This window comes from Delphinapterus leucas, chromosome 13 (assembly GCF_059928025.1).
Source record: "Delphinapterus leucas isolate spDelLeu-1000000601 "Yukka" chromosome 13, BTC_Dleu_Yukka2, whole genome shotgun sequence".
Classification (NCBI taxonomy): Eukaryota; Metazoa; Chordata; class Mammalia; order Artiodactyla; family Monodontidae; genus Delphinapterus; species Delphinapterus leucas.
In genome coordinates this window covers 14,935,253-14,954,349 of record NC_143141.1, presented here as the reverse complement: position 1 = coordinate 14,954,349, position 19,097 = coordinate 14,935,253, and the positions used below count along the sequence as shown (strand labels likewise).

The 19,097-nt window shown below is 54.3% G+C and overlaps 1 protein-coding gene across 1 annotated transcript in view; it reads left to right on the top strand.

Annotated features, from left to right (window-relative positions):
* The window catches only part of ATOH8 (atonal bHLH transcription factor 8), a 35,071-nt gene that overhangs the window by 11,235 nt on the left and 4,739 nt on the right, over positions 1–19,097 (top strand). The window lies entirely within an intron of this gene.

The window sequence follows — 19,097 nt, the reverse complement described above, 5'->3', positions numbered from 1 at the left end:
TTGCCTGTGGATAAGGGCAGAAGAGGGTAGTAAAGGAGGCCCCGGAGGCCTGTGCTGGGGCAGGGGAAAGCCAGGCAGAGAAGGGACAGGTTACCTCTCCTGCCCAAGGGAGTTTGAAAGGTCATCTTGGTGTAAGTGGTGTTTGAGCTGGACAACCAGGTCACCCGGCAGATGAAGCAGGAACAATATCTGAGGCAGAGGGAACAGCCTGTACAAAGCCTGATGTGTTTGGAGAAATATGGGCAGGAGGAAAGGTGTCGGGCACAGCTATGCTTCCCAGATGGCCTAGGCTTCCAGCATTTCCAGTTGGGGGTCATTGCCAGGCTGTGCAGAGCAAGGCTTATGGTAACCCTCTGGATCTCTGTGCCCACGAGGCTAGAGGGAGAGAGACAGAGGGTGGGACCCAGTCTGCATCCATGAAGAGGTTAAAGGGGTTAGAGATGCCTGACTCTCCTGGGCATCCAGGGATGGGGAGTCGGGGGGGGTAGCCAAGTGGCTCTGGCATCCTCCATTCATTCCTTCCTACCACCTCCTCTTTCCTTCCTGGCCGGCCCCTCCCCGCATCCCTGACATTCCTCCCCCAGCCCCCCTTTCAAGGAGGCCCCCTCTCTGGGTTCTCCAGGTTTCCCAGGGGCCCCTTCAAGAGGCTTCCAGCCAGGGAGGCCCTCTGTGGACTCTCCTGCCCACAGCAGGGAGGGCCCCGGCATGTCCCCACCGCCAGCCACTGCCGCTGCTGCGGTGATGGCACGTTGCGATCCTGGGAGTGATTTAATGTGGACCAATTAGATGAAATCTTCATCAAGTGGGTGAGAGAGGAAGCGCCACTGGCTGCTCGCAGGGCGGCTTTCCTCTGGAAAGTGACACGGGTAAATTAAGGGCGTGATTGATGGCTCCATGCAGCGCTCTGTGACAAAGGAGGGTTGTAAACTCTCGGTGAACTTCCCCTGGCATTCGGTGGTGGTCGGTCGGAGGTGTGGATGGGCAGGATGGGCAGGCGCCATTTCCCCCATCTCTGCCCCTCATCCCCCCCTCCCCAAGTCCTCCCGTCAGCCACCAAAGGCCAGAGTGCTGGGCCCCCCTCCTTCCCTGTTCTTTGATTGGAGCAAGTGCCCTGGGCTGGGGAGGAAACTAGATGCTTGGGAGGTGAGGGAAGAAGGGGGGTGGTGGGGTGACGATGCCGAGCAGAGACGAGCTTTTGGCTTCCCCTGAAATCACATCAAATCTAAGACTATCTGGTCCAGCCTCCCCATTGTCCAGATTGGGAGACTGAGGTGTTAGATTGTGGGTAAGAGCATCAAACAGCCCTGAGTTCAAGGCCTGGCTCACCACCTACTAGCTGTATCATTTTGGACCCATTTCTTTACCTCTTCTTGCCTCAGTTTTCTCCTCAATAAACGGCGATGGTGGAAACATCAGAGATTTCCAAGGCCCTTTCTAGTCTGACTCTACAAGCAGAGGTCCTGCCTCACCTCTGAGTGAGGGGCCCCTTGCATCCTGCAGCCCCTCCTGCCCAGCAGGCTGTCCTGAGGCTGCCATCTCCTGAGGACCATGCCTGGACAGCCACCATTGCCCAGAGGACTTAGAGGGAGGGATGGGACAGGGTCTTGGGGCTGCTGGGGCATCTGAGGCCTCTTGGGCCCTGTAACTGCCCTGGTAGATTGGCAGATCACAGCACCACCCCACTCCTGGTGTGTGTGCCTTCCTGCGTCTGTCACCATGCAGGTAGGTGAGTTTCAGGGATGCCCTCAGGGATGGACTTCAGTGACCCGCCCAGTGGCCCTGAGTGCCTGGGATAGGCCATCCTTTTGTTAACCAGAACCAAGGGAGCTGGTGTCCCTGGAGACGCATCCCTTCATTTGTTCATACATTCATTCGTTCAGTGTTTATCGAGCAGTGGCAGTGAGCTCCGTGTTGGGGAATCCCATCCTCAGCACATGGGCCCTGTGATGGGTATTTGCGATGGGGCGGGCTTGACCCTCCCTAGTCCCTGTGGACAGGGCAGGTGGATGTGAGGCTCAAATCACGCCCCTGTTGCCCCTCCCCCTGCAGCCATTCAGGGCAGCCTGAGGGTTTGGGGATGGGAGTGAGTCAGGCTTACATTCTAATGAAGGATAAAGAAAGGAAGAAACTAGAAAATGATGCTGATGTCAGTGACCAGCTGAAAGGAAGTCTTTCATAAATGGTCATCACCAATGCCACTGATGGCGATCTGAGCTGTCCCACGGAGCGCGGCTCTCTCACAGTTCATGTGCCCCAGAGGCTGGGCGACCCTGTTCCAGAACACCGCCTTGACAGACTGTACTCAGTGTTCCCTGATGAGCTGCCTTGTCCCTCCAGACCTGTGTTAAGAATGGGATTTAAAGCGATCTTTCCTTACCCTCTAGGCCTCAGGCACATCCTTTTGCCCGTCTCAGCCCTTCCTTGCTCGGGGTGGGGACCCATATCCCTTGACGGGTGAGTCCTCTATATCTGGACCTCACAGGAGGTGACTTTGAGGGTCCAGGGTCCGTTTGGAAGCCCTGGTCTTGCAGAGAGGCTCGTCGGAGGCTGCCAAGCGGAGAGACAGGTGGGGGGAGTGGAAGGGCTCTGCAGATCGCAGCTCAAGCTCCGGTTGCAGCCGGAGATAATGCACGGTAAGCACCTGGCTCTGGGCCATGTTTCCGCAGCTCCTGTTTTTAAAGCAGCAACTCCTGGGAGCTTCTGAGGAGGAGAGAAGGACGAGAAGCAGAACTGTTCCACACCTGGGCAGGGTGGGCATTGCCGGGCCTGCAGGATAGGAGACGAGCGGTTTCCCACAGTCTAGGGCACTGCCTTCCAGTGAATAATAATAATAATAATACTAACAGCGGCAGCACTTACTAACACTGATGGCATAGCTTAGGCCCTGGCGATAAATGGCCAGTAAGTTCCTGCCCCCAGGTTTCTCACAGGCCCCAGGTTGGCGGGGGTGGGGTTGGGGGGGAGAGATAAGTCCATTATGGTGCGCTGAGCTAAGGGCCCTACCAGACACCTGGGTACCGATTGGTGACCCCGGGGCTGGGACTGTAGCCGTGTGTGCCAGCTGGGCAGGGAAGGCTGGCTCTGCAAGGCCAGAGGCTGCTTCTCACCCTGTGGGTGGTCCAGTGCCAGAGGAGCCAGTGAGGCTGGCATAGCTCGACCGTATCTTCTCTCTTCCTGCTGCTTTCTGGGTAGGGGAGGCTTTTCGTGGTGATGGCAGGTTCGAGGGTAGCCGGACCCCTGTTGGGAAGAACATCTTGGGTGCAGACTTCTGTACTTTTGGTGCTGGGGGCCAGCTGAGGTAGCACATTGGTTTTGGGTTGGGGGGTCAGTGGGAGCCGAGAGGGTTCTGTCTGGGTGGTTGAAACCAGGCCTCGGACAGGACCTGGTGGCACCTGCTCTTTCTGTGGTCTGTTCCGGAGCCCCAGAGTATGTGAGGCAGAGTCTCCAACACCGGCTCTGGCTGGATCCAGCCCCTCGTGTGCAGGGTCTCCTGCATCCCCAGAGTCCCCATTGAGGGACACTGTCCTGTCTCTGTCCCCACCTGCCACGTACACAGTCACCCCCACTGGGGCTTTGGTCTCCACTTCTGTAAGGTGAGTTGACCCCAGAAGTGATTTCTAAGGCCCCTTCTGGTCAGACTGTCCGAACTGAGGTCACCTCAGCTCCTTTTTCTGTCTAAATGACAACAGGCGTTTACTCTCCCTTCCCCTCTGCCCATCACGGGCATTTCACACAGATCTGAAAGTTGCTCACAGAGACTGTTGGGACCCCAGTGCAGTGCACCCGGAGAATACTGATACTACCGACGTTCTTAGAGCCTGGATCCCACGCCAGGCGTGGTGCTGGGTGCTTAGTACTTCTGACATATCACCCCGTTGACTCCTCCCGCCACCCCTTCAAGGTGGATCCTGACGTTGTCCCAGGAACAATGAATCTGAGGCTCAGAGGCCCGAGGAACTGGTCAGTAGGAGAGGTGCCCGGGGCTCCTATCACTTCCCTGTCCCGCCCCCCGCATGGAAATGGGGTGGTGAGAGGAGGTCCTGTTTCCACATCCTCCAAGCCATGTTACTGAGTTAAATACCATGTGCTTTCAAAGCCCATGGAGACCGTCTATGCTGGGAAAGAAGGGGGGTGGGTGGGAAACCACCATCAAATTCCCTTCTCGTCATAAAAATGGATGCAATTTATTTTTTCTGGCATTCCAATTACATAGACGTTTGTCGCCAGCTGTTTGTTCTAACACGGAGTGTTCTCTCAGCTGCCGTTTCTCCTCTCTCAGTTGACACCGTTAGTCCACACGGCTGGCAGGGACTGGGATGGAGGGGTCGTGGGCTGGGGAGCCCCCCAGGTTAGCTTGGAGCTGGCTTCCTTGGAACACAGAGCTTGGCCCTCTGCTGTTCGCCGGGTGGTCCTGAGGTGGGGGAGAGACTGGGGCACTGCTTTCCCCTCTCCTTTCACACTGTCTTCACCTCTTCCTCCTCTCCCCCGCTGACACGCACTCACAGACCCCACCCTTCTCCCCACCATGCTGTGTATGAATGAAAACTTGGGGTCTCGGACAGTGAGAAAGAACCACCCTCTCCTGCTCAGAAAGTCAGAGACGTGAAAAGTCCCCTCTGATGCTCTAACCTCCAGGGCACCTCTTTGAGCCAGTGTGCCCCTCTGGAAACCCCTTCAGAGGCTCAGTGGTCCAGGATGCTATAGGTGGGTGTTGAGTTGAGAGAACCCTACAGTTCCTTTCAGTTCTCTCTGGTGCTGTCATTTAACTTTAAGGCACATACAACAGGGAGACCCTTGGCAAGACCATGAAGTAGGGGAAGTGTGGGCTTTGGCGCTGGAGACCTGGGTTTGAATCACGGCACTGGTACTTCCTACCCATGTGACCTTGGGTGTGTTATCTAACTTCTCTGATCCCCCGTTCTCGTGTGTGAAGTGTGAGCTTATAAACCTTCCTCGCCACCTAGCTGGAAGGATTAAAGGAGATCCAGTATGAGAAAGGGCTGGCCTTTTCTCAGTGCCAGAAGGGAAATCTCAGGAATTTACAGCCACAAGGTAACGACTTCATATGGAATCCCAGGAAGGATCATCTCAGGAAAGGGCAGTGCCTGGAATGGATGAATGACCAGACAAAGGGCAGATAAGGGCAAATAATTCTGAATGGGGGACTCCTGTTTGTCCAGCATTCGGGGCAAACCCCCTGGCCCTGCATCCTTAAAGGGGGGCGAGCACCTAGCCAGCCCAGAAATCCCTGGGCTTTCAAAGTTCACGGATTCATACCAAAGAACATGCATAACGTGTGGTTGTACGTGGTAATAATGCTAATAAACAGACTCTCACCAACAATCGCGCTGACCGAGTGGGGAGTGCCCATTGCGTGCCGAGCACCTCCCATACTTTCTCTCTACCCTTTATGCTGACCCCACAAGTTAGCACCACTTCCCCATTGCACGGAGGGGAAACTGAGGCCAAGAGAAGGGCAGTAGCTTGCCCAAGGCCATGCAGCGAGGAAGTGGTGGAGCTGCTTTGAGCACATGTCTCTTTGGTTCCAAACTCCGAGCTCTTCAGCTGCGACCGGGCCCTGAAGCTCACATACCGCCCAGCAGGGTGGCCTGAGCCCGGAGACCCCCAACAAATGCGGGTGCAGGGCCTTGTCAGGAGCAGCAGCTCTTATGTAAGCAGCCGGGCTGCGGCACTTGCAGGCTCCATTGAGCCGCGGGGAGCCCACAGACTGCTGGGGGTGGCAAGGGGTGGGCCGGGCCGGTGGGGGGGGGTGTCAGCAGCCCCCCGCCCCCAGTGCCGCCGCCAGCGAGGCCTGACACGGGGTGAAGTCGCCCTGGCGGCCTCTGGCTGCAGCTGGGAGCGCGCCTGGTTCCCATTCGGGCGCTGTGGTTTTGATTAGCTGTTCCACAAGGCGGGCCTGGTGGCGAGGCCCTGGGAGCTCCGCTGGAACAGAGGGTCCCCCGCCCGGCCGCCGCGGCCCCCCCTCCTGGCAGCCCCAGACTCCAGATGTTCCGAGCGCTCGCTGGGAAGGCCTGCTGGCGCCACGGAGGGCAGAGGGCAGGGAAAGCACGCGAGCTGGAAGCCCAAGCGCTCAGTCACCGCAGGCCCTGGCAGCCCGCCCAGCGCTCTGCTGGCACATTCCCCAGCTCTCCCCTGGCCATCTGTTCCCAAAAAACCCTTTCAGAGCCTCATCATCACTCAGGATACAACAGCACAAGCAGCTGGTTTGGAGGCAGCAGGGAAAACCGTGCAAAAGGTCCTTTGTGAGAGAGGAAACTCGCTTATGAATAACAGGGCTGGACGCCGTAAAAGTTGGCGGCTGGAATCCGTGTTTCTCAGGCGCCGCTGTTTTCTCCCGACTCTTTATCTCCGCTCTTTATTTGGTTTCCCCTTGTTTTCTTTTAATGGTGTTTCTTCCCCTTCTTGCACCAGTTGTGACTTTTCTTCCTCCTCTAAGGTGCCTGAAGGCCACCTAATTAGGTATCCTGGACGCTGCCGAACTGTTTTTCCTTCTCAAAGCTCTTAAAATGGGAGACGGTTAGAAGTGACTGTTGTCATAAAACCCGGGCTGGAGGAGACGGGGCAGAAAGAAGGTGCCCGGGAGGGCACAGTGTGGGCAGGGCAACAGAAAGTCGTCAACCCGAGGGAGGGTCGGGGGCAGAGAGAGCGCGGAGACTGCCATCAGCTCATCGGAAGGCAACACGGAGACGCTCTGGGAGAGCAGTGGCATTAATGAAACGCTCAGTGCTTGGCGCCTCAGCTGATTGCAGTATGACAGGAAGCCTTTTTTAAGAACCGCCGCCACCGCCAGAAACTTCTGGGAGATGTCTGACTGGAATCTGGGCACCTCCTGGGAGCAGTCACCGGGTGGCCTGAGTGGGGCCCTTGGGCTGTGCTGGGGCGGGGCTGGCAGCTGGGAGGCCAGCATTGGCGGCGGTGGGGAGGGGAGGGCAAGGCCTGGCCACCTTCCTCACACCCCCTGGACCCGTGAGGGGGAGCTGAGAGTCAGGCCCAGGGCTGTCAGGTGGAGGTGGGGAGAGGGACACCTCCCAGGTGTCACATGGGCGTGACCTCATGGGGGGGTCACGGGGCAGGGGCAGGGGACTGGGGGCTTCTCCTTTCCTTTCTCAGTTGCGGCACCCCTTTTTCACTGCCTGCCCCAGCGCTGTCCCGTGAGACCCAGAAGCTCGGCTGCCCCTCACCCCGGCAGTGGAAAAAGCCTGTCGTCCACATCGCCACGGGTGGCCGGTCCTCACAAGCTGAGGCTCGGGCTTCGGAGGGCGTTTCGTGTGCGCTTTACTCAGGCACCGTACTTCACTCCTTTCTCCTCTCTTCCCAGTTTCGGTTGGAGAGGTGGCAGCTCTGACAGGACAAAATATACATAAGTTTATCACAATTTCAGGGCCATTAATCTCCCCGTCTGCAGGGCTGGGCATGGGCCGAGATGCCCCCTCCCTGCTAAGGCCTTGGTGGGCAGCTACCTGGTCTGGACTCTGAGGCTGCTCTCGTCTCTGCCCAGGGGCCTGCGTAGCTGGGTGGCCTTGCTCAAGTGTCGTATCCGGGAGATGCCAGCCTGACTGCCCACCTATCCAGGGGTCAGTGGCACAAAGGATGTGCAACTGTTTTGTGAACTCTGTCCTCCCTCCCGTGTCTGCTGCCTGAGAAGCTGGTCCCCGTGGAGCCAAAGGTGAGGACGGCCTGGGGAAGGAGGTGTGGCCGCTGGCCCCAGGCCCCTGGTGATGACGTGGGGTCCGACCAGTGACCAGAACTTGCTTTCCAGACCTGGGGCTTCCAGAGGAACAGTGGGAGGAGAATGGAGGGCAGGGCTGCCCTCCCACTGCCCAGCCTTGAGCCCCTGCCCCTGGCACAGTGGATCGCCTGGCACAGGGGGCGCCAGCAGGCCCTGGTCATCCTGTTTCTACCTGCCCCTGCAGACCGGAGGCTGGTTCTAGGGGAAGGTATAAATCCCTGCCTTCCGGACCTCCTAGTATAAACGTTTCTAGAGGGCGAAGCAGGGAGCCTTTCCTGCCTTCACGGTGCTTAGTTCTCTGCCCAGACTTCATGGCCACCTGGGGCCTGGCCCTGCCGCCCAGCTGCTCCCTGGCTCAGTTCATACCCACCTGAGCCCCTCCCAGCAGCTCTGCTGAAAGCCAGGTCTGACTGCCTCACTCCCCCTGCTCAGGACCCCTCAGGGGCTCTCCACAGGCCGAGGATAGAGGCCAGACTCCCTTACAGGGCAGCTGCCCCTCCCCCTAAGTGACCTGGCTCCAGCCGGTCACTCCCGGTGTCCCAATTTACACTCCATCAACGCGGAACTCCTCGCCCAGAGGGGCTATTTTTGGCCTCTGTGCTCACGCCGTCCCTTCTGCCTGGAATGCTCTTCTACCCTGTCTGTCTGGCTAAGTCCTGCTCCTCCTGGAAGCCCTCCCTTACCCCTACCCCAGCCTCCACCTCAGGGCCCCATAGCATGGCCACCTCCCTGCCCTTACCATAGGGGGGTGTAGAGTCTAATTCAGGAGAGCATTCTATGATACAGTATGAAGTCATGATATATTATGTGATACTCTATTATGTGATATTTTAGAGCTCATTTTGTTGTATTTTTAGGTGAAGTGTTACCTGATAAATTATGTGATATTAAAACTCTATACTGCATTACCTTACATCACACAATGTGTACACCTCTCTAGCTAGACTGTCAGCCCTTTCATCTTTGTGTCCCAGCTCCTGGCACAGAGGAAGCTGCCGAGTAATGCACAGCGTTCCTTCCACGAAAATCCACACACGCTGGGGCTGAATATTCCTGAGCTGAAGGCAAAGACTCTAGGGAAGAGTGAACTAGGGGCTTTAGGACACAGACAGGGAAGTGCCCCTGGGCTCCCCCAGGCTCCTGTTTGGGGAGTTTGGGCTCTTGTTGCCTTGAATCAGTGCAGAAAGCTTTGCATTTCAGATCACAGAAACCCCTCTAGCAGCAGCTTAAACTAACAGGGCTCCTGTTTCTTACAGTTAGGAAAGGTGAAGTGAGGAGACTGTTCCCTGGCTCCAAGGCTCTGGTGATGCTAAGGCTTCGGGCTTCTTTCTTGGTCTTTACCTCATGACTGCACAGTGGCTGCCACAGCACCGAGTACTTCATCCACACGCTACATCCAAGGCAGGGCAGGGCCTTGCCGGGAAGAGCGTTTCTCCTCACCAGTTCAGTCAGTCCTGTCCAGACATCCCCTACCTGCCCTGGAAGAAGGGGTGCTCTCCCTGAAACGGAGGAGGACATTGGGGCCTCTCATCTGGGAGGACAGTAGGGTCCTCCCTGGAAGGCTCATCCCTGGAAAGTTGACCCTGATTTTTGACAGAGTGGTTTTCTTCCCAGTGGGGCTGACCGATGTCATCATAACCTCAACCACAGTGTCAGAACCCCATCTCTGCGAGTTTGCCTACTCCTACCCCCAGCCCTGCAAAGTGAGGGCCAGTAGCCCTGTTTTCAGTTGACAGCACTGAGGTTCAGAGAACCTAGGTGACCAGGCCACTGGTGACCTGGTTCCTCTGCACAGTGCTTTTCAGGTTGCAGAGCCTTCTCATGCCTCTTATCCTCTTGAGCTTTGCAGTGACCTCCTGAGATCCACATCACTAACCATGGGAGCTAGATGAGGAGGCTGGGACCCAGGGGGCTGAAGTCACTCAGTGCCACACAGCTGGGTGGGGCCGGGCAGGACCTAGGCTCAGCCAGCCCCGTGAAACAAGCGCTCCTGAATCTAGACCATCACTGCCCTCTGTTCTCCCAAGGTGAGGGGGTCTAGCAGTGACGCGGGTCTGTCTCAGCGCAGCCACTCATGAGCTCTGTCAGCTCGGGCACTTGCCTTCTCCAAGCTTTGCTTTCCTCATGAGACGTGGATAGAAATGTCCATGGGTGAGGAGGGTTCAAGGAAATGATGGCCATGAAAGGGCTACGTCAACTGGATGCACTATGCAGTCACTGGGGCTCCTGGAGGACACTGCTGTCCATCCGGAAGGTGGGCAGAGGGACCTTGAGTGTCCCCTGCCCACCCAGGGACTTAGACTCAGTGGACTTGACTCTGTTGCCAGGCAGCAGACACCGAGTCTGTCCTTCTGCTCTGTGCGTGCGTGTGTGTGTGTGTGTGTGTGTGTGTGTGCGCACACAGGTTTGTTGGGGCATCTGTAGGCACTGTCTGCCAGGATCAGACGGAGGGCCTCCCACATGGTGGACTGAGTGTCTGGCACCGGGGAGGTGCCCAGAGGTCTTCAAGGGCTTCAGAACTTCCCCTCTTCCCCAGGGGTCAGGATCCACTTTGGCACCCACCCCCTCCACGTATACACGCAGTGGTGCTTCGTTTATTCAACAGAAGCAGAAAAAGATGAATTAAGCTCGAAGGACGCTGTACATTTATTTAAGAATAAACAGTTTTGCGTGTTTACTATGTGCCAGGCATTGTTTTAGGTGCTGGGTCACTTTGGAGAAGAAAACAAAGGCCCCACCCTTTGGAACTCAGGCTGAAAGACACAAAGGCCGGGCAGGAAAGCTCACAGGAGAGCCCTGCAGGACCTTGTTCGGAGCCCACTGTGCTTAGCTCTGCGCACAGTTCTTACAAGCCTGACTCCCTGGAGGCTTGGGTCAGAGCAGCTGAGCAGAAACAACCAGGAGACCAGCTCCTGGAGCAGGTGCAGTGACAGCCCCCAGAATCACAGCCAGTGGCCTGATGGCGTGGGAGGAAACAGAGAACAAAAAGGGCAACACACCAGGGGCTCAGAAAAGCCAAGAGGCTTGGAGCCATTTAGTGTCGGGGTAAGGGGCCCCAGGAGCCTCAAGGACCTGGGGAGTCTTCTGTAGACTGACGTTCCCGGGCTTGACCTTGAGTTGTCAAGGGGAAGCTGAAGTACATCCAGTAGCGTCTGACGGAGAATGCAGGGAAGTGCATCAATTACTGGGAACTGGGACCTGTCCAAGCTGTTTGGGCACAGAAAACACACGGCTTCCTTTCTCTAGGGAAACTCACTCCTGCTCAGGGGCTTGTTCTCCTGCGGGGGCAGCGCTGCGCGGGTCGGGGTCCTTGTCTGTTTTGCTCACTGCGGGGGGGCCCCCCCGTGCTCCGAATGGAGCCGGGCACAGTCTAAACACTCAGTACATGCTTGCCGAATGAATGGAAGCGTGAAAGCCCAAGCAAGTGAGGTGTTTCTAGCTGTCTTCCACACTATCTCAGGGGCAGCTAGCTCCTCTCTGCCGTGTCCCCAGTGGGGCCTTGACCACCTGATGGGGAGACACAGTTCCTGCCTTGAGGAGCTGACATGCAAGTGGGGGGAGACCCCCCCGACACACACACATACATACACACGTGTCTGTACTGACACGTGGCTGCCTAACCCTGAGTGCTTGGCTTCGCAGCCTTTGTGACCTTTAATCCTCTCTTCAGCCTCAGACAGTAGACTACTATTATTGCCATTTTATAGGTGGAGAAACCGAGGCACAGAGAGGTTACGTAAGTGCTCCAAGTCCCACGGCTGGTGGAATGGGGAAGTCAGGATTCAAACAGAGGCTGTCTGATGCCCCAGCCGGCACCTTTAGCTCCTACACTGCACTGCGTCCGTGAGGGTGCTTGTGCGTCAGGGAGCGTATGTACGTGCACTTAAGTGTGCGTGTGGGCGAAAGATCCGTTTCTCTCCCCAGTACTTTTGTGGTATCACTGACGGTCAGGGTGGTGGTGAGTAAAGAGCCCTGATCAGAGATGTCCTACCCTTTCCTGAATCCCACGGTAGCTCCAGAATCTAGCTATGAGGGGCTTAGGGACGATGGGAGGGGCCAGAGGAGGGGTTTGCACACTGTTTTTTCAGAAATCATTTGGTTATTTGGACTGTTCAGGGGCCTGGTGGCCTCTCCCAGCCACCCCATTATTGCCCCCACTGATCCTGAAGTATCCACAGCTAGACTCTGACTGGGCGTCTCCTGAAGACATGCTGTGGGCTTTGCAAAGGCTTGTGGGCCAGCACTTCAGCATGAATTGGCTTGTCTGGTTGATGCCCCCTCGCTCCTGCTGTTGCTTTGCTATAAGGATTGGGGAGGGGAGGGGAGGGACTTCCCTGGTGGTCCAGTGGCTAAGGCTCCATGCTCCCAATGCAGGGGGCCTAGGTTCGATCCCTGGTCAGGGAACTAGATCCCACGGGCCACAACTAAAAGATCCCACGTGCTGCAGTGAAGATCCTCTGTGCCACAACTAAGACCTGTTGCAGCCAAGATAAATTAAATTAAAAAAAAAGAATTGGGGAGAGGGGAGGCACGGAGATATGCAGAAGCATGATGGGGGCCCTGGGGACCCCCGACACTGTGGTTGGGGGTGTGCGTATATGTGTAGTGTTGGTGGGGGGTGGGGGGGCGTGTGTGAGGGTCATGAGTCGGGGCCCTAGGGACGCTTCCAGGGAGCAGGGCCTTCCTCACCTGGCTGGGCCACATGTCTGCCCAGCTATCTGCTGCCCTCCAGCCCGGGTGCCTTCTCTGGCTATGGGGCAAGGGCAGGAGCTCCTTGAGCTTCTGGGGTCTGGAAGGGCAGTGTGCAGCGAAGTGGAATTGGCTGGACAACCTCACAGGACGGGGAGCAGATGGGAAGCTGCAGCAGCTGGGCCTCAGGCCTCACCCAGACCAGCTCGGCCCTTGCCGTGCCCTGTACTGTGGGTGGGGTGAGGTGGGGACCAAGAAAGGCAGATAGGCTGACAGACGTGGAGAGAGAAGCAGAGGGGAGGCCAAGAGAGAGCTGGCACAGAGAGACGTGGCGGGAGCACGGAGAGAGAAGCAGAAATGGTCAGCCTGCAGCCCGAGAAGGGTTGGCCCGGCGCCACCTGGGGTCTCCCTGCCCGTCCCCTGCAGGCGTGGGTTCTCCCTCTGAGCTCTGGCCCGGCTCTGCAAGCGCCGGGCCTCCCACCTTCCCTTAGGCTCCAGAGGATGAAGGCTGAGGCTTTCTTAGCACCAAGAGAGGTGGCAGCTGGGGGGGTGGCTTGAGGACTTCCTAGTCCCAATTGCCAGTGAAGAAGCTGATTCCTCTAGGGACTGAGGGGTCTGCCTTGCTCTGCTGCATCCTAGCATGTGACCGAGGGCCTCCATTTCCCCATCTGCAAAATGGAAGCAGTGACAACACCTCCCAAGGACTGTACAGCCGCACATGCAAAGGAGTGTGTTGGGCTCCGGACGAGGCCGCCCTCAGCCGATTCACGGACTACTGTCCCCAGGCCTGGGAGGACGACCTGGCCCCCTCTCTCAGGAGCCCGTGGTGGAGCCGTGTGGGGGGAGCAAGTGGGCGATGGCAGCTGCACCAGCCATAACTCGAGCACAGAGGGGTGTAGGAGGAGTCGGTATGAAGTGCTTGGAGGCTTCAGAGGGGAAACACATTTCCCCAGACTGCAGTGAGGTGGGTTTCGGGGCAGGCAGCTGGACTGGAGGCCCCATTGTCCTGGACTGGGGACACAGCAGGGACACAGCCAGCAGAACCCTGCCCTCCTGGAGCCTCCATTCCCGTGGGTGGAAGTAACTCTACGCAAGGCTGTACTGGAACAGAGGGGATGCCCGGGACTGGACGGTGCTCTCTTAGTGCTGGCCTGGGTGCCTGGGTCCCAGCTTCAGCTCCAGCATCTTAGCACAGGAGGGGTCCCCAGTGTTACTCAGTGGTTGTTTCCTACAGCTAGGAAAGTTCTTCTGTATGTCCTTGACTGACCCTGAGGTTTGAACATAAATGTTGGCCCCAGTCAGCGAGCGGTTTAGACTGCTGGACCCACTGTTGCTCCTGACCTGGGCCGGCAGGGCAGGACGTCCTCCTAGTATCACAGGAAGCTATCTGCACCCTGTAGCCGGGAGCTCCTGGCGATCACATTCACTTCTCTGATGAGTGGCCTGGAGGGACACGGCGGGGGGCAGGGGGAAGAGGTGACTGGACAACGTTTACCAGGAGAGCATTTTGGTGCTTTCTGCTTTGCCCCGGGGTTAGACTGTAAGCTGCTCCAGGGCAGGGCCGCCAGCCCTGACGCCTGTCACAGAGCTGACAGGAGGAACTCAATAAACCTTTGATGACTAAATGAAGTTTTCCCCCAGTTCATGGTCCCTAGGCGGATTCTCCTGGCTCACAAGGGGCTCTGGCTATAACTTTGCAACTCTTAGATCCTGGCACCTTGAGAGCCCTCCCAGCCTGGACACAGTGTGGTCGTTGATTCACACCATGTTCCCGCCCTCAGCAAAGAGCAGCCAGCTCCAACTGCTCATAAATTTCCTGCCTGTCACCCGTGGCGCCCAGGCCAGGCGAGGCGGGAGACGCTGGGGGTGGGCTGGTCCATACTTGCTTCCAGTTCCCTGGGAAGTTTGGAGGCCAGAAGCCCAGGCCTATGCTTGTGCCCAGAATAACCTCAGCAGAGCCTGGCCCTTGGAGAGGTGGAAGCAGATCTGCCAGATGCAAAGATGTATGGGCTGGAGTGTTGGAGAAAACACAAACACCAGCTTGCCGTACAGTTTGTACAAGCTGATTTCACTCCCATGAAATCCAACATAGGTCTGCCTATGCATAGGAGAAGTATGTGGATGGATGGGCCTAGAGATGATCATACTAAGCGAAGCAAGTCACACAGAGAAAGACAAACACCATCTGACGCCACTTATCGGCAGAATCTTAAAAATGATACAAGCGAACTTATTTACACAACAAAAACAGACTCAAAGGCATAGAAAACAGACTTATGGTTGCCGAAGGGGAAAAGGGTGGGAAGGGATAAATTAGGAGTTTGGAATTAACAGATACGCACTACTATGTATAAAAGAGATAAACAGCGAGGACCTACTGTATAGCACAGGGAACTATATTCAATGTCTTGTAATAACCTATAATCGAAAAGAATCTAAAAATATATATATGTACACACACACACACACACATATATATATATATATAACGGAATCACTTTGCTTTGCACTTGAAACCAACACAGCATTGTATATCAACTAGGAAAAAAAAAAAAAGGAAAAGTATGTGGAACAGCAATCGCCCAGCACTATCATGGTTTCTCTCGGTGGGAAGATGGAGGTGATTTAAATGGTTTTCTTCTGTTCACTCTTCTGTGTTTTCTAACTTTTCTATAATTAACATATACTACTTAGGCGTTTACAAAAATTTTAACAGTTTTTTAAATTATAAATTTATTTACTTATTTATTTTTGGCTGCGTTGGGTCTTCGTTGCTGTGCGCGGGCTTTCTCTAGTTGTGGCGAGCGGGGACGACTCTTCATTGCGGTGCGCGGGCTTCTCATTGCGGTGGCTTCTCTTGTTGTGGAGCACGGGATCTAGGTGCGCGGGCTTCAGTAGTTGTGGCACACAGGCTCAGCAGTTGTGGTGCACGGGCTTAGTCGCTCCGCCGCATGTGGGATCTTCCCGGACCAGGGATTGAACCCGTGTCCCCTGCATTGGCAGGCGGATTCTTAACCACTGTGCCACCAGGGAAGTCCCAAAATCTTTAACATTTTTATTGAGATTATAGTTTACCCATTTAAAGTGTACAATTCAATGATTTTTTAGTTTTTTCACTAAAATGTGGCCATCACCACAGCCAATTTTAGAGCATTTTCATCAGCCCCCAAAGAAACCCCATATGCTTTAGCAATCTCCTCCCTTCCAGCCCTAGGCAACCACTAATCTATGAGTTTCCCTGTTCTGGACATTTCATGTGAATGGAATCCTGTAATACGTGGGCTTTTGTGTCTGGCTCCTTTCACCTAGCGTACTGTTTTCAAGGTTCATCCAAGTTCTGTCATATGTCAGTACTTCATTCCTTTTTATGGCTGAATAATATTCCATTGTATGACTATACCACACTTTGGTTATTCATTCTTCATGGATGTGACTTAAGTAATTTAAAAGTTGTGCTTATTTTTAAAAAAGAATTCGTCTAAAGCAGATTGGCCAAGATGACAGTTGGTTCCATATGACTATTTCTGGTTACTTCTTTTGAGACTTTTCAGCCTATGATGCCATTTTATGTTTTCAAACACCAGTGAATCACACCAAGGACCCAGCTCTTTGCAGGAATGGGAGCTGGTGCTTACACTGTGGACCAGGCCCTGCTGGGAGTGTGGCTCTCTTGTCCCATTGATTCTTCGCAACTGAGCTAGAAAGTGGATACTATTACTGTGCTCATTTTATTTTTTTAATTTTTACTGGAGTAGAGTTGGTTTGCAATGTTGTGTTAGTTTCAGGTGTACAGAAAAGTGAATCAGTTATACATATACATATATCCACTTTTTTTCAGATTCTTTTCCCATATAGGTCATTACAGAGGACTGAGTAGAGTTCCCTGTGCTGTACAGTAGGTCCTTATTAGTTACCTATTTTATATATAATAGGTGTATATGTCAATCCCGATCTCACAGTTTATCCCTCCCCTGTGCTCATTTTAAAGATGAGTAAACTGAGGCTTTGAGAGATCAACCAGCCTGCCCAGGGCCCCAGAGTCCCGCTGACTTTGAGGCCAAGATGAACCCTAGTGGTCAGCATTTAGAACCAAACCCTTTCTAGCCCATATATTGGTGTGTGTAAAAGTGAAAGGTAAAATAATGCCTGATAGTGTGGGTCTTGAAGAATACTTCTCCCATGCCCTCCCTGCTTGTCTTTCATATTTTAGTTTTAAAGTAACATTGCAATCTGACTGCTCCTTTTAGGACAAACCATAAAAAACAAAAAACTCAGGATTTCAATCCCATTTGACGTCTTTTTCTACACATAGAAGGCTCTATACAAATTGCTTAAATACAGAAAGATGTATGATTTGAAAACAGTCAAAAATGGTTAAATAGGGCTTCCCTGGTGGCGCAGTGGTTGAGAGTCTGCTTGCCGATGCAGGGGACACGGGTTCGTGCCCCGGTCCGGGAAGATCCCACCTGCCGTGGAGCGGCTGGGCCCGTGAGCCATGGCCGCTGAGCCTGCACGTCCGGAGCCTGTGCTCCACAATGGGAGAGGCCACAACAGTGAGAGGCCCACGTCCCGCAAAAACACAAAAAACAAACAAACAAACAAAAAGGTTAAATAGGTGAAGTGACTGAAAATGAACTTAAAAGGTAAAATAACTTATAGGCAGAAATAATCATTTTTTTAAAATGCCCCCAAAGTGATAAAATTACCCTGAAGCACACAGAAGTGATGAGGAGAGGAAACCAATCCACTTAAAGCCAGGGACAAACTTAGTAAGCAGAGGAGGTATAATTAGAAATTTAAAAACTGGAAGTGAACAAAAACAGACAGATACAACATTGTTCCTGGGTTCACAACAATTACCAAAAGTTCCCCTAAAACATAGGCACAGTTACAAAAATGCTCAGTGTTACATTTGAAATAGGAAACGTATCTGGTGGTACTTAAATGCTACAGTAAATAAAATGCCTGGTAACTGGAAATATTCACACGTCCAACAAATAACAAATATTTATTGAGATGCTACTGTGTGTCCAGACTGTTCTAGGCTCTGGGGCTATAGCAGCGAACAAAACGACCATGTCCCTGCCATTGTGGAGCTGACATTCTGACCACAAATGAGTGAGCAGATAAAAAGATGATTTCTGGGAATTCCCTGGCGGTCCAGTGGTTAGGACTCTGCACTTTCACTGCCGAGGGCACGGTTTGATCCCTGGTTGGGGAGCTAAGATCCTGAATGCCATGCTGTGGCCAAAAAAGAAAAAAAGATGATTTCTGAATGTGATAAACCCAGACACTTTGTCACCCTGACCAAATCACTTCAGTCGGACTCAGCACTTCAGACCTGCTGGAAGGGACCTGGGAGGCATCTTGTCTAGTCATTTTTAAAGTTTGTATTAGTGGGCAGCAAGACCTGTGTTTAAAGGGCATCTTTCGTGTGGAGGGGTCATGCTGCAGGGGGCTCCTCAGGACGGTGAGAGCCTTACCCAGCCATAATCAGAGCCTTGGCCGCAGTGGAAACACCGCCCACAGAAGGCCAGAGCCAGAGGGGACGCAAGAGGCCCTTTCAAGCTGTGCTTCTCACGTGGACCCAAGCAGGATGTTGCCAGGAGTTACATGAGAAGGGGGTCTGTGGTGTGGTTGTCACAGTGGGGAGTATGTCCAGCCCTGTTCCCTGTATTTGCAGTTATGCTTGCATGTGTGCGTGCACACACACATACACGTCCACACTACGTACACGCGCGCGCGCGCACACACACACATACCCCACCTCTTCTGAAGGGATGGCATAGGTAGGTTTGTCTCCTGTCTCTCAGCCACACCAGATTGATCTAGGGGAAGGAATCTGACTGAGGCTGGACCAACTGACTGCCTTCACTGGGTCTTCGGGGTTGGGATGCTGAGAGATTGGGCCAATGGGCAGACAGGCAAGAAAGAAGCAGAGCCTGGAAGTGGCTGAGTGATGTTGGCAGGTACCTGGAGGGAAGGGCCATAGATTGCCCCTACTGAGGTTCAACAAGCTTTCCTGAGACTTTCCCCCGGCCCCTCTGAAATGCCCTTGTGCAGCCTTAAATAACGGGAAGAGTAGAGTGAGTTTCTACTGCTCACAATGCAGTTGCAGTCACACAATCAAATGGGTTGGGAAAACACTGGGTAAGTAAAGCCACACGAATTTCTTTACTGTAGGACTTTTCAGAGACTTTAATATGTTCATATACACGGTGACTTTCCAAAGTCGGGCCAGGGTCTGTGATGTTTCCCAAACTCATGGGATATACCTCACCTGGCTAGTGTTCTGAAGAGCACCCTTTGGGGACTGCTAATCCATGTACATGCACTTGCCGTACAGGTGAAGGAATTAAAGCACAGAGAGGGAGAGTCAGTTCCCCAAGGTCACACAGTTGGTTAATTGCAAAAAAAAAAAAAAAAAAAAGCTCGTGGCACCTAAGGCCTCCCAGTGTTCTTCCCACCACGCTCCAGTTGACATAAGGCTTCCTTGGATGGATGATGCATGCGCTGGCATTCCTGGACCAAGGTGGGTGGTGGGAACGCAGGTCCAGTGTAGACGTTAGGGAAAGGGTGGGGTTGAGAATTGGAGGTCGGGCCTTGGCGAGAGAAACCCCTGTCTCCCTTGCTCTTGGGTGGTAGCCATGGCTTCAGT